This window comes from Peromyscus maniculatus, chromosome 10 (genome assembly GCF_049852395.1).
Source record: "Peromyscus maniculatus bairdii isolate BWxNUB_F1_BW_parent chromosome 10, HU_Pman_BW_mat_3.1, whole genome shotgun sequence".
Classification (NCBI taxonomy): domain Eukaryota; kingdom Metazoa; phylum Chordata; class Mammalia; order Rodentia; family Cricetidae; genus Peromyscus; species Peromyscus maniculatus.
The window spans coordinates 83,442,801-83,455,058 of NC_134861.1; the positions used below are offsets into that span (position 1 = coordinate 83,442,801).

Here is a 12,258-nt window from a genome sequence, read left to right on the forward strand (position 1 = left end):
CACCATGGATCTTCTCCAGTTCTAGACACTGAAGGAAAAAAAAAAAGTGCCTCTGCCATTAAATCTATTTCACCTTCTACCCACAACGTCCCCTTCTCTGGCATCTTATGACCTACGTTGGAGGGGGTGTTGGAAGCAAGAGTCAGTATGTGAAATGACTTCTCCTGGACTCACGTGTTTGGGTGGCTATGTGGAAGTCTGAGCAGTGACTTTCACATACTATATGCATGAGCAGGAAACACAGATATGTTTACACCCATATGCTGTGTGGTTTAAGCCCCTTAAATGGCAACTCTGTAGGAGTCTTCAGAACATTAGATGGTGTCTGTGCCGGCATCTATTCACACCTTAAAGGATTTCTTGACTGATCATAGTAGTGCAGGGCCATTGACATATTGTGATTTGCTTGGCAAAGTGTACTTCATTAATTAGCTTCAGCAGCATGGTAAATATGAAGGATCATTTTGCAAACTCAAGAACCCGCCTTGGATGGCTAAGGGTGTTTCCCTAACTCCAGACAGAAGCCACCAGGGACATAATGAAAGGCGAAGTGGAGGAGGTCCACCGTGTCCCCAGACATCCTTTGCCAATAAAGATGTATGGTGACTTAACGCTGAGGGCTGGCAGCACTTTCTTTACAAACACGCCCCAAGTTTTGTAAAGTAGCAACCAGAATGATCTGGGCTGGGAAATGCGTGCAACTTCAGGTTCTCGCCGGTGAGGGAACTGAGGCCAGCCAGGGATGAAACGTTGAACCTAGCAACCAGCTCTGGGCTGAAGAGGAGCCCGGCGAGCTGAGGCCGCGGGGTCCGCAGCCAGATTCTCCCCCCAACCCGCCCCCTCACGCTCCCGCCCCCCAAGTCCAGCCCCAGGAGGGCGCGGCGTGCTGAGCCCCCAGCGGGGGCGGCGCGGCCCGAGGCCCCTCCCCGCCGCCGAAGCCCGGGCGACTGACGCCGAGCGGCGGCCGGGAGCCGAGGGGGCCGGGCGGGCGCGAGCGAGGGCAGGGCAGGGGGCCGGCCGAGGCCACTCGCCGCTTTAAATATGGATCGCGGGCTCGCGCTCGCCCTACCGCTTCGGCCGCCCAGCCCGTCCCCGAGCCCGGCGGCGGCTGCCGCGTCGGTTCTCGGCAGGCACACGGAGAGCCGGGCGCGCACGCGGGAGCTGCGGGAGGCAGAGTAGAGTGGAGCCGCCCCGCTGTCGCCGCTCCCTCCCCGAGGCCGGCAGCTCCGCTCCGCGTCGCCGCTCCTTCCCCGCCGAGCCGAGCCGACCCTACCCTCCCGCGGCTGCCCTCGCCCCCTTCGCTCGCCTCCCCCGGGCGCACAGCCTGCGCGCAGCCACCCACCCGGCGCCAAAGTTGCGACTGCTGCCCCGCGCGCGCCGCGCGACCGGCCGCGCCAACTTCCCCAGCCCACGCCGCCCGGGTCCCCGCGGTCCCCCCGCCTCCAGCCCCGGCGGCGCGCGGGGCAGAGCTTAGGTGGCGGCGGCGGCGGCGGCGGCCGAGGTGGCGGCGAAAGCAGCAGCAGCGGCGGCGGCAGCGGCGGCGGCGGCCGCTGCAGCCTCACACTCGGTCGCCAAGCTGGAGGAGCGACGGAAGCCCGACCCCAGGAGGTGAGTGGCCCGAGCGGCGGCGGGGTGGGTCGGCCACGTCCCCAAGGCTCGCCCGCGCGGTGGGCACCGGGTGGCGGGCGCGGGCCCCGGGGTTGGTCCCGCAGGGCGCACTGACGGCCTCGGCGCGTCCAGGGAGGGACGCAGAGAGAGAGAGAGAGAAAGAGAGAGAGAGAGAGAGGTCAGTGGCGGGCCGGGCATCCCCTGGGCTGGGCGCCCGCGAAGTGTGGACGCTGCTGCTACTGCTGCTGCTGCGGAAAAAGTACTTTTTATTCCGTCTGAGCGTTCAGATGACGAGTTTTGGGTGGTTCTGTTTTTCCCCCTACTGCATAACCGCCTGCACGTAACCGGGCGTTGTTGCCACGACTGTGGGGCCAATGGACGCCCCGGTTAGGCTCGGGAGCAGTGACACTTGTGTTCCCCTGAGCCCCGGTGGTCATAGTGTAGCTGAGGACCTGCCTGAGGGGGGACACACCCCCGGATCTTTAAGCTGCGGAGGTTGGGGAGACAGTGCCATCGAGGCCGCCGTCCCCACTCAACTGTCCGCTCCAGGACCGGGCACTCACATCTCTCCCTGGCACGCCGGAGGCGGGGGTGAGTCAGGCAGATTCTCTGCAAAAGGCACACACATTTTATTTGCAAGGGGTAGACAGAGGTTAAACTGGGATTTCTGTTGGCTGGCGACGGCGGAGCTCTCGCTCAGGTACTGGGCAGCGTGTGCGTCTTGGCAAGGACAGGTGATTCCTTTCTTAAGTGCATTTCACTCAGCCTTTGCCAGTCTGTGAATAACAGCCACTGAGCGACAGGGGCTAACTAACTGCAGCAAGCGCGGTAAAGAGGAAAGTTCTCCGAGAACAAAAGCCGGGAGAAGGGGGGGCTGGACCTCAACTTGGGAAACGCCAAGGAAGCCTTTCTGCTCCGGCTCTAGCCCGGTAGAGCATTTGAGGGTTCCCTGTGAATGTGTAGTTTTGTCCTTCCTCTCTCTCCGGGAGGCCCCTCCTTCCTCTCAGCGTGCTTGCCTGCAGCAAGTTCTTCCAGTCTGAAGCTGAGGAGCTGAAAGCACGTTTCTCTCCTGCTTTCCACTCACTTCTCTCTCCCCTTCCACTTCAGTGCCGGACCAACTCGCTCCTAGTGAGAACTCCCTGACACCGGGCTACACTAACGTAGTCTCAAAATCCTGGAAAGGCTCTTTCTTGAGGCGACCCACGGCCCCGAGCTTCCCTTTTCTTTATCCGAGACTTAGGGTTGCAGTATTATCTACATTGAAGTGTGTATTGTTCACTGGTGCTCATTTTCATTGTGATCTGAATAGGTTCTCTCCGGAAGCCAGTCTAGTACTGGACTCTTAAAAACCTGTTTCTAAGAACTCTAGTCCGTGTGGGTCACATTAGCATTAAGTACTTTTCCGGTCACTGCTGTACTTGGACTGAAGTTGTTTCTGCTTCATTCAAAGGAAGTGTGCCTAGTTTCTAAAGCTTTTCATAACTGAGAACAAACTTTTACTTTCATTTTAAAATTGGATCTAAATAGGATTCTGATCTCCTATGTTGTAGAATAGAATGCTTTTGCCTTCATCTCCGAGTTTAGGCAAGATAGCACAAAACTCCCATACATAGGTAGGGCAGGAAACTTAATCACTGTGGTTCTTGGGGCATAGGGCGTTTATACAGATGAGGTGAGAGATAGAAAATGGGATATTTTGGTAATGCAAGGTATATTTGAGAAAGCAGAAACCTTCGACCCTTTGTATTACTTCTACAGCATGAAAATTTCAATGTCATTTTTTTTGGTTTGGGGGTGATTTTTGAAGGCTTAAAAACACATGAGCCTTTCAGGTGGTCAGAAGTATACTCAGTTGATTGATGTATTTCTTTTAGTTCACTTTGTCAACATAAAAAAGCTTGCAGTGTTTGCATGCAAGTGCCGTTCTTTTAAGTGATTAGAAGACATTTGGATTTATAGAAACATTGTATAAAAGGACGACAGGCAGTTGTAGTAGAGGAAAAACATGCTGGAAAACAGACAACCTTTGGGACATCTCCCAGCACACCCTGGTGGTAATCTCATTTTCCACCGAGCTCTGGCAAGCACAGAGTTTGAAGATTCTGATCTCTTGTTCTGATAACATGCATGATAGTCTGGCCATAGCTCACATCTTAAAGGCAAACACAGTACTTAAAGAAGGAAAGGAGACACACTTTAGCTGGTGAATCATTGTAGATAATCAGGTTTCCCTGCCTGCCTCTGAGGGCGCTGCAGTCCATGAGGACTGCTATCCTTAGGGGAGCCTGTCCCGGGAGAATTCACTGCTACTGAAGTATGGCAAGGGCTCTCTCTCCACCAGCTTGTTCCTTGGCATTCATTTTGGACAGCAGGAATAAAGTCTACGCCTGGATTTGATGCATTATCAGGTCCGGATTGGAAAGAACAAGTGGGGAACAGGAAAATCTAATGATGATTAAAGTTTTGAAGTATTTTGTTTTTAAATTGCAAAATGGAAGGAATCGGGGTACATGACTGGTTAGCCAGGGGAAGCAGAACACCTATCTTATCTGATGTTGTTTTTCAGGACAGCTTAAGATCCATGAAATTTTTGTTTTTTGTTTTTTGGTTCCAGACAGGGTTTCTCTGTGTAGCTTTCCTCCTTTCCTGGATCTTGCTTTGTAGACCAGGCTGGCCTCGAACTCACAGAGATTTGCCTGGCTCTGCCTCCCAAGTGCTGGGATTAAAGGCGTGCACCCCCCCCCCCACCTGGCCTTGAAATTTGTTTTTAATAGAGTCCTTTAGCAAAACGAACAGTTAAACAATATCCAGGACTCAAATAAGACTTTACTAAACTTAGATATTACTACTTCTGGATATAGGAATTTTAGGGGGTAAATACTGTTTCTTTGAAAGAAGGTCAGGGGTAAGTTGTATACAGATGATTTTTGCCTAACTCTCAAGAGTTACACACTCGGTACACTTTTGTCATGGACACTTGTGTCCTAACTTGAAGGTATTTCATATACTCACCACTACGTGTCTTTAGCTATTCTCCGGTAATAGATGTGGACAATCCTTTACACAGCACCGTCTAATCCACATATTATACACAAAAACGTGCACATTCAGAGGCTGCTCATTTTATTTTCTCTTAAGCCACACTCACTACTATCGTAATGACCCCATTTCTGTGGTCCAAGAAGTGCAATGACAGTTAAGGCACCCCAAGGATGGTGAGAGGACAAATAATGATGCCTTTGTTTACCTGCTACAAAAGGAAGTGAGAAAATGTTTTTTTTTTTCCAGTTTTCTACAAGATGCTCTTGGTGGTGTTTTCCTTAGCAATGATGTCTTTATTGCCTCTGAATTAGGTGCCATATTAAAAAAAAATGGCAGTAAAAATAGTAACAATAGGAATAATAAAACCACCTTCATCCGTGGCTTGTGGGAGCCAAACATGGCTATCCTCCCTTAAAAATCAAACAGACGTAAGGGTAAGTTATTGTGCTTATTTGGAAGACTAGAAAACCAAAACAGAGAACTTCACTTAAGAAAAAAAAAATCCTGGAAAGTTATTGGTGGAGGCTGGAATGCATGTCCTATCTGCAGAATGCTGTTACATCTTCACCGAGTGACTATGGTGAAGGGGAATGAGTGTTATGTTAGTCCCACAGGAAGAGGGCAAAGCAGAGGAAAGTTCACTCCATTTGATGTGATGTTCTCCATCACCTCTGGGCACGCCTCTGGGCAGTTCTCTACAGCAGCGGTGCCCGCTTGCTCCGACTCGGAGGTTCTAGATTCATCAGTGCTAGTGGTGGTGTCCTGGTAGGTTTTCAGCTTGGTTGTGTCAGTCAGTTTTAGCTTCAGTCTAAGGAGCCAAGTTATTTTCATGTAGAATCTACACAGAAGTAAGTTACATGAAGTTAAGACTTTGAAGGGCATAAGCATTCAACAACTAACATCTTGAGTTTTGTTTTCTTCTTGCTTTGTTGAATTTGTATTAGAAAGCACAAAAAAAGCTCTAGATAGAGTTTCTGGGATACTTTTGGGAGGCATTAAAATACAACAGCCAGAAATGCAAAAAGAAAAAGAGCTACAATGTGTTGAAACCTGCCCCCCCCCTTTTTTGAGTGACGTAAATAGGAAAGCTTTTCCTAATGTCATTAATAGGAAGTGGGGCATTTTTTTTTTTTTTGCTTTGATAACTGTACTCCCTGATGAATAGCCTGCTCTATACTATCTTTAAATGAGTTAACTGGAGGGGTCTGGACTTCTCTATTACTTAATTCTAGCTTTGCTTTGGAGATCTAATGATTGATGGCATCTAATAATATGGCCATCTATTTGGCATGCTCTTTCGCCAGAAAAGCTCTGAGCAGCCAGAGAGAAGACATATATTTTAAAGAGGGCTCTGCCACTCAGGAGATCCCATAGAATCTGCGGGCATGAAGCACATTTGAGTTATTGTCATCCGACCTCTAATACCACAGCCAATGGTAAACAAGAAAGCAGAAGATAGAGATGCCCTGACAGTGGCGGGTCATAGAAGATGCTGAGTCGAGTGAGTGGACAGCCAGTTAGTAAAGGAAGAGGTGGGCAGGAGTCCACAAGCAGAACCAAAGGATAGAACCTGGGACCCGATAATGTCATGCATAACACCCCTCCCTCACCACATCCCTTCCTTTTTCCTCTATTTCCTTTCCCCTTCCTTCTGCCTCACCTATTTAAGTTTTTGCTGGGGTGCAATATGTAGTCAGAACATCGAAAATGCCATTAAAACATCAGCAGACAGCTCCATCATCTACTTGAGTGAATACATCTATGTAGCCAGCGCCCACATGGGCCGGGGGGGGGGGCAAGCCAAGGGCAGTCTCAGAAATCTCCTGTTCCCACCGTGCTAAGCGACTGCTTCCCTCAACAGTAGCTGCTCACTTCTGAGGCTGTAGGTTACTTTGATGGGCTACTCAGCTTTCCATGAGCGGACCACGTGATACGTGCTTGTGGGTCTGACCCGTTTGGTTAACTGCTGTGTTTAGGAGATTCATTCTTGATTTGTGTGTAGCAAGTTTGTTTATTCTTGTTGTTCTAAGGAGTTTTGCTTTTGGGGAATGGCATGGCACATTTATCTGTTTCTTTCTTGCTGGATACTTGCCTGGTTTTCAGTATTGTCTGTTTTGGATTATGCTGAGAATGGGTTTTCTTGAGTACATCTTTTAGAAAATGTGGAGAACTCAGTGTGTGTTGAGTTCAGTTGTTAGGTTTTGTTTAGTAGATGGTGTCTTCCCTCAAAGTTGATACAGATTCATCTTCCTCCTGGCATTGAATGAAAGTGTTCCATAAACATCTTTATGAACAGTGGGCCTTATATGCTTTATACATTTTACCTGGTCTGTAGATATATGAGTACATTATATCATGGATTTAATTTACATTACTGAGAGTACTTTTTCAAATATTTATTGGGTATACTTTTGGTCTAGTTATTATTATTAGTTTTTATTTTCTCCTAAAGTTTCTGTCTAATACATTATCCCTTGTGAGGAAGGTTTTAATACCTGGGAAATTAACTTCATTTATTTGTTTAGAAAGCACAGCTAATCGGGCAAACTCATTCATCAGCAAACTCATCTACCAAGTACAGTCAGTATGTAAAGAAGTGAGGAACATTTGAACTTGACTGTCCCAACTGGTAGCAATCTGTGAAAACCTGTCCTTAAAAAACAAAACAAAACAAAACAAAACAAAAAGGCAGCCTGAAATCCAACTTTCAGCCAGTACTCAAAAGCATGCAGAATTTGCCTTGTGCTGGGCAGGAACTGTACACAGCAGTAACACATCTTGTAATGTCGCATTGCCCAGCGTCAGACGGAGGCCTGCATTCGGAAGGTGCAGGGGTTGCAGACTTGCATCTCTGCTCATGTTTGATTTGGGGAATTTAAAAGACTATCAGGTTTATTTTTTCCCCCTTTACCGAAGTCACTATAAAACTCAATTCCCTGAGGAGTTTTCAGGCCCCGACAACATGCACTTTGTTACGCCTTGTTCAGAACTTGACATATGTTAGTTATTATCATCATTGTGTTCTGGGGTGCTTTTGGTTCTTGACTTGAATTGTGCCAGCATCGAGAGCAGTTGCCGGCATATTAATAAGCGTTTGGCCGAGTGAACGGACAACACATTTCATTATCTCTCTTAGGTTCTTACCCCGAGGAACCCAAACTGTGTTTCTAAGATTTTTACTTCCTGTGGCTAGCACTGACTTTTGAACAGGGGTTATCAAGCACTGGTTGGAAATTGAGTCTAACAGCCAGCAGTTGGAGATCACCCAGTTCATTGTATGGGTCATATTAAGTCTGTGGCCCATGTAACACACACCAAACCTAAAGCACCCTTGAAAAATGACTATCTTGTTCTGCACTCCGTGGACGATTCCCCCAAAGCCTACACACTATATATTTTTAGCTGCTGTAATTAGAGTGCTAGGCAACAAATTTCCAGATCTAGAATGCCGTAGGGGCTCCAGTGCTGATACCTTGGAAGCCATGTTGCTGACAGAATTGAACATTTAAGGATGAACGTTAGCTGAGAGCTGGAGCTTGTAAAGAACCTTTTCCACTCGATTGTAACGCTGAAGTCAAGGAGCAGAGCACACACTACCAACCAGCATGGTGAACCAGCAGCTCTGACTCTTGCTTCCCAGCTAATGGATTGACTTTGAGAATTATTCTTTTGCCAGGAAGGTGGTCTAGTGGCATGCTATTCTATTTTAGTGTAAATAGAATTAAAATTTCTGTGAGTGTTTCTTTTGGAGGATCATGTGGGGCTTTGAAGATCAGTGGTAGGTTTCACTTTGCAAATCAGTTCTGTTCTGAGAGATTTCATTTTGAGAGGTTAAACTGGTGTGCTTAATACTAATAAATTTAGGAATATGTGGATTTTGCTATATATTGGCAACCAGGGTCATCCCACTGGTGTCTACTCAGCAATTGGGATTTTCAAAAGATTGATATTAATGTTTTTTTAAGGATAGTGATGTGTATAATGTAGTTTTTAATTAGGATTTATCACTTTAAAATTATATATAGATGTGTGTTTCTGCATGTGCAGATAGATGCCCAATGAAGCCAGAAGAGGGCCACAGATTCCCTGAAACTGGAGTTACAGAGGTTGGGAGCCACCATGTGGGTGATGGGAATTGAACCTGGGTCCTTTGAAGAGCAATCAGTGCTCTTAACTGCTGAGCCATCTCTCTAGCCCAAAGGATAATTGTTTAAAGAATCGGATTACAACAGCTCTTGTATCTAAACTGGTGTGAAAGAAAAGGGAACTCATACTTTCTTTTCTAGTGTCCTCAGCAGGGAAATCTGTTATCTAGATGACTTGATGGGATAGTCCTAATGTCTTTAATGCAAGCTTTACAGGACCTTGGGTGTTGATAGCTTGGGTGTTGATAGCTTGGGTGTTGTCCTCGTCTTGGGAGGTGCGTTGACTACAGCCGCAGCCAGCCAGCCCTTGGACTGCCTGGCGCGTTCCTTCCTTCCTCTGACCTCTAGAGACTGTCCTTAGGAATGTGAGATGAACGCTCACCACGCTGGCAGACAGTTGGGCCTCACGGTAGGGAGGCTTGTTGAAGTACTGATCACAATCGCCTCTGGAAAATTGCTGAGCATTAACAGATCGAGCAGAAGCACACAGCTCACACGTTTGCGCAGTTACAAGTTGAGCCTCTTTGCCAGGGAAAAGGGAAGGCAGATAGGAATGTGTCAAAAGGATTTAGATAAATGAGACCAGACAGTTTCCCTTGAAAATGCATCGAGAAATAAAATGAAAACTCATCCAAAAACATCAGAAGAAAATAAAGCTCCAGCTCTTGGATTTTTTTCCCCCTGCTAAAACGCGTGGCTGTGAATTCTGATTCTGACTGCTCACTCTTCCGAGCTTCACTTCAGCTTGCTCACAGGTGAACCATGCCGTTCTGTGCTGGGGGCTTCCTCAGTCTGGACAGTGCATCCCCCATGCCGCTGCCTAGGCTAGCTCTAGCTGTTCCAGCAAAAATCCGAGAAATGCCTGCTTTCTCTGAACTGGACTTCTGGAAGGATCGACTCGGGTAGCAGCTGCCGCTCATTGCTGTCCGGCCCCTCAGCACCCTTCAAGTGAAATTTCTTATTAATGAGGTTTGGGATCCAGTGACTTTGGGGTAAAACTTGGTTCGAAGTGTTTGTTTTCTGATATGGCTCCTTGGAAAACAGCCCATTTTGATATGACTGCTGTATTTGTTCTCTGTATTATATGTAATCTTACTACTTATTGGGGATTAAAAGTATTAGTAGTGTTTTAAAAAGGTTTTATATTTTGTTTATTTTTAAAAGGTATTTGCATGCGTGTACGTGTGTGTGTGTGTGTGTGTGTGTGTGTGTGTGTGTATGCACACGCGTGTGAGTGCTCCTGTGGAGAACAGAAGAGGTCTTCAGAGACCTTGGATCTTGCAGGCATTTGCTGACCACCTTGACTATTTCGTGGGTGCTAGGATCCAAACTTCAGCCCCATCATCGTGCACCTGGTACTCCTAAGCACTGAGCCGCCTCTTCAGCCCAGCTTCTTTTGGAGTCATTACAGGATAACAAGAAGCTGCAAAAATGTAGTGCAGGAAGTTGTCCCACCCCTCATATCTTTTATCTACCTTCCCCCACTTTTAAGATTCCTAAAAGACATCTTAACTTGGTGCTTTTTCATTCAAACTTATTTTATGTTGATCACATTTTGCATATAGGACTAGGAGTTTTAAGTCCAGATGTTTCTTACAAAATCTTTGAAAGCAGGCATGAGAATATTACCATGTCTCTGTGTTAGAGTGTGTGTTAACTTGCCTTACAATATATGTGAGGACATGACATAGTCAGGTGCTTTATAGCTGATCTTTTGTTTGTATGTATATTTCTAGTATACTCTTAGTATGTTTCACTGCTCATTAGTATATTGAAAAACAACACACTTGGACATATATTTGAGTTTAACTATCTCTTACTGAAGGGTTTTTAAATACTCCTTATCTGTGTGTTCATACTCCTGACTGTATGAAGTGTCATCAAGAATGCTCCCTTGAGGGACTGGAGAGATGCTACAGTGGCCGTGGATAGAAGACGTGTACTACTCTTGCAGAAGACCCCAATTAAATTCCCAGCATCCTCCTGATGGCTCACAAACCACCCGTAACTCCAGTTTTAGGGGATCCAGTGTCCTGTTCTGGCCTGCCCTGGTACTGCACACACATGGTGTACATACATACATGTAGGCAAAATATTTATGCACATGCAAAATTGAAATATATAAAGAAAAGAATACTCCCTAGAGGGTTTCATCTTATATTTCAAGATAGACATGGTTGGAAAGGTTTGGAGAAATACAGGGCACATCATGAGTATATGAGAACAGACAGAGCTGTATGAATGCTTATGGTCATAACCCAGTGGTTCTCAACCTGTGTGTGTCATGATCCCTTTGGGGGTCAAATGACCCTTTCACAGGGGTTGCATATTAGATATTTACATGAAGATTCAAAGAAGTAGCAAAACTACAGTTATGAAGGAGCAACAAAAATAATTTCCTAGAGAAAAATTTTACGGTTGGGGGTCACCACAGCATGAGGAACTATATTAAAGGGTCGAAGCATTAGGAAGGTTGAGAACCACTATCATAACCACTGACATCTGAAGTCTGAGATGAGATTTCACTGAAGCCTGTGATGCTGTGAATACTTCCCTCAGGTCTGAAAGTGCCAGAACCAGAAGTGCCACTTATAACAGAGAGACTTCAGCTTATTGTAAAAATGGTCAGAGTTTATGTAGCAGATACTTATCAGAGCTGCTTATCTCACTGAGAAACTAGCTTCTCTAAAGGGAGAGGATCCTGCGAAATCTCCAGGGGAATGTGTAGTCATACAATTGAGAAGAGAAGATGGACATAAATAGGTCTGATTTTTCTGGTGGCCGCTCTCTCTTTGTGCAGGATGTTACCTGGAGCCATTCTCTTTCCACAGAACTTAGTTCAGCTCATGGTGTGGAATACGCCTCTCTTCTTTGCTGCTACTGTAAGGTGTCCCTGAACCTTAATCTTGAAGATGGTGGGTCATGGCAATTTCTGGGAAGGCGTCTTCCCTGGCATGTCTTGTCTCAGCTCTTACCTTGTCCAGGAGGCACGAATGTATGTGCATTACCCAGGGTTGTAAAACGAGCACATAGACCTTGTGGAGTTTCTCTGAACCCAGTCTCCTTGCTGCTACTGAAATGATTGCATAGTATTTCTTGATTTGGAATAATTCCATCAGCCAGAAATCGTTTGCTTTCCCCAAACAAAAGAGGTAAATTCTATTTTCTGAAAGTTTAAAAATCATTGCCCGAGGCTGGGGTAAAGTGGGTAAAGTGGCAGTGGGTAAAGTGTTTGCTGCATGGACAGGAGTACCTGAGGTTGGATCCCCAACATCCACGGAAAAAGCCAGGTATGGCAGAGCAAGCCTGTGATGCCAGTGGCAAGGGGTGGAGACAGGATCATTCTGGGAGCTCATTGGCTGTCCACTATAGCCTATTGCTGATCTCCAGGCTTGGAAACAGACCCTGGATCAAAAATTAGGTGGCGGAAAGTGATGAGAAAGACACCCAGTGTAGACCTCTG

The 12,258-nt window shown here is 46.6% G+C and overlaps 1 protein-coding gene across 2 annotated transcripts in view; it reads left to right on the forward strand.

The window, feature by feature from the left end:
• The first annotated feature begins 1,479 nt into the window (after positions 1-1,479).
• Slc4a4 (solute carrier family 4 member 4) overlaps positions 1,480-12,258 on the forward strand; it is a 336,420-nt gene continuing 325,641 nt past the window's right edge. For both annotated transcript variants that reach the window (XM_076546591.1, XM_076546588.1), the window contains exon 1: positions 1,480-1,608. The gene's annotated coding sequence lies outside the window, so the exon portion shown is untranslated. The remainder of the gene's footprint in view (positions 1,609-12,258) is intronic.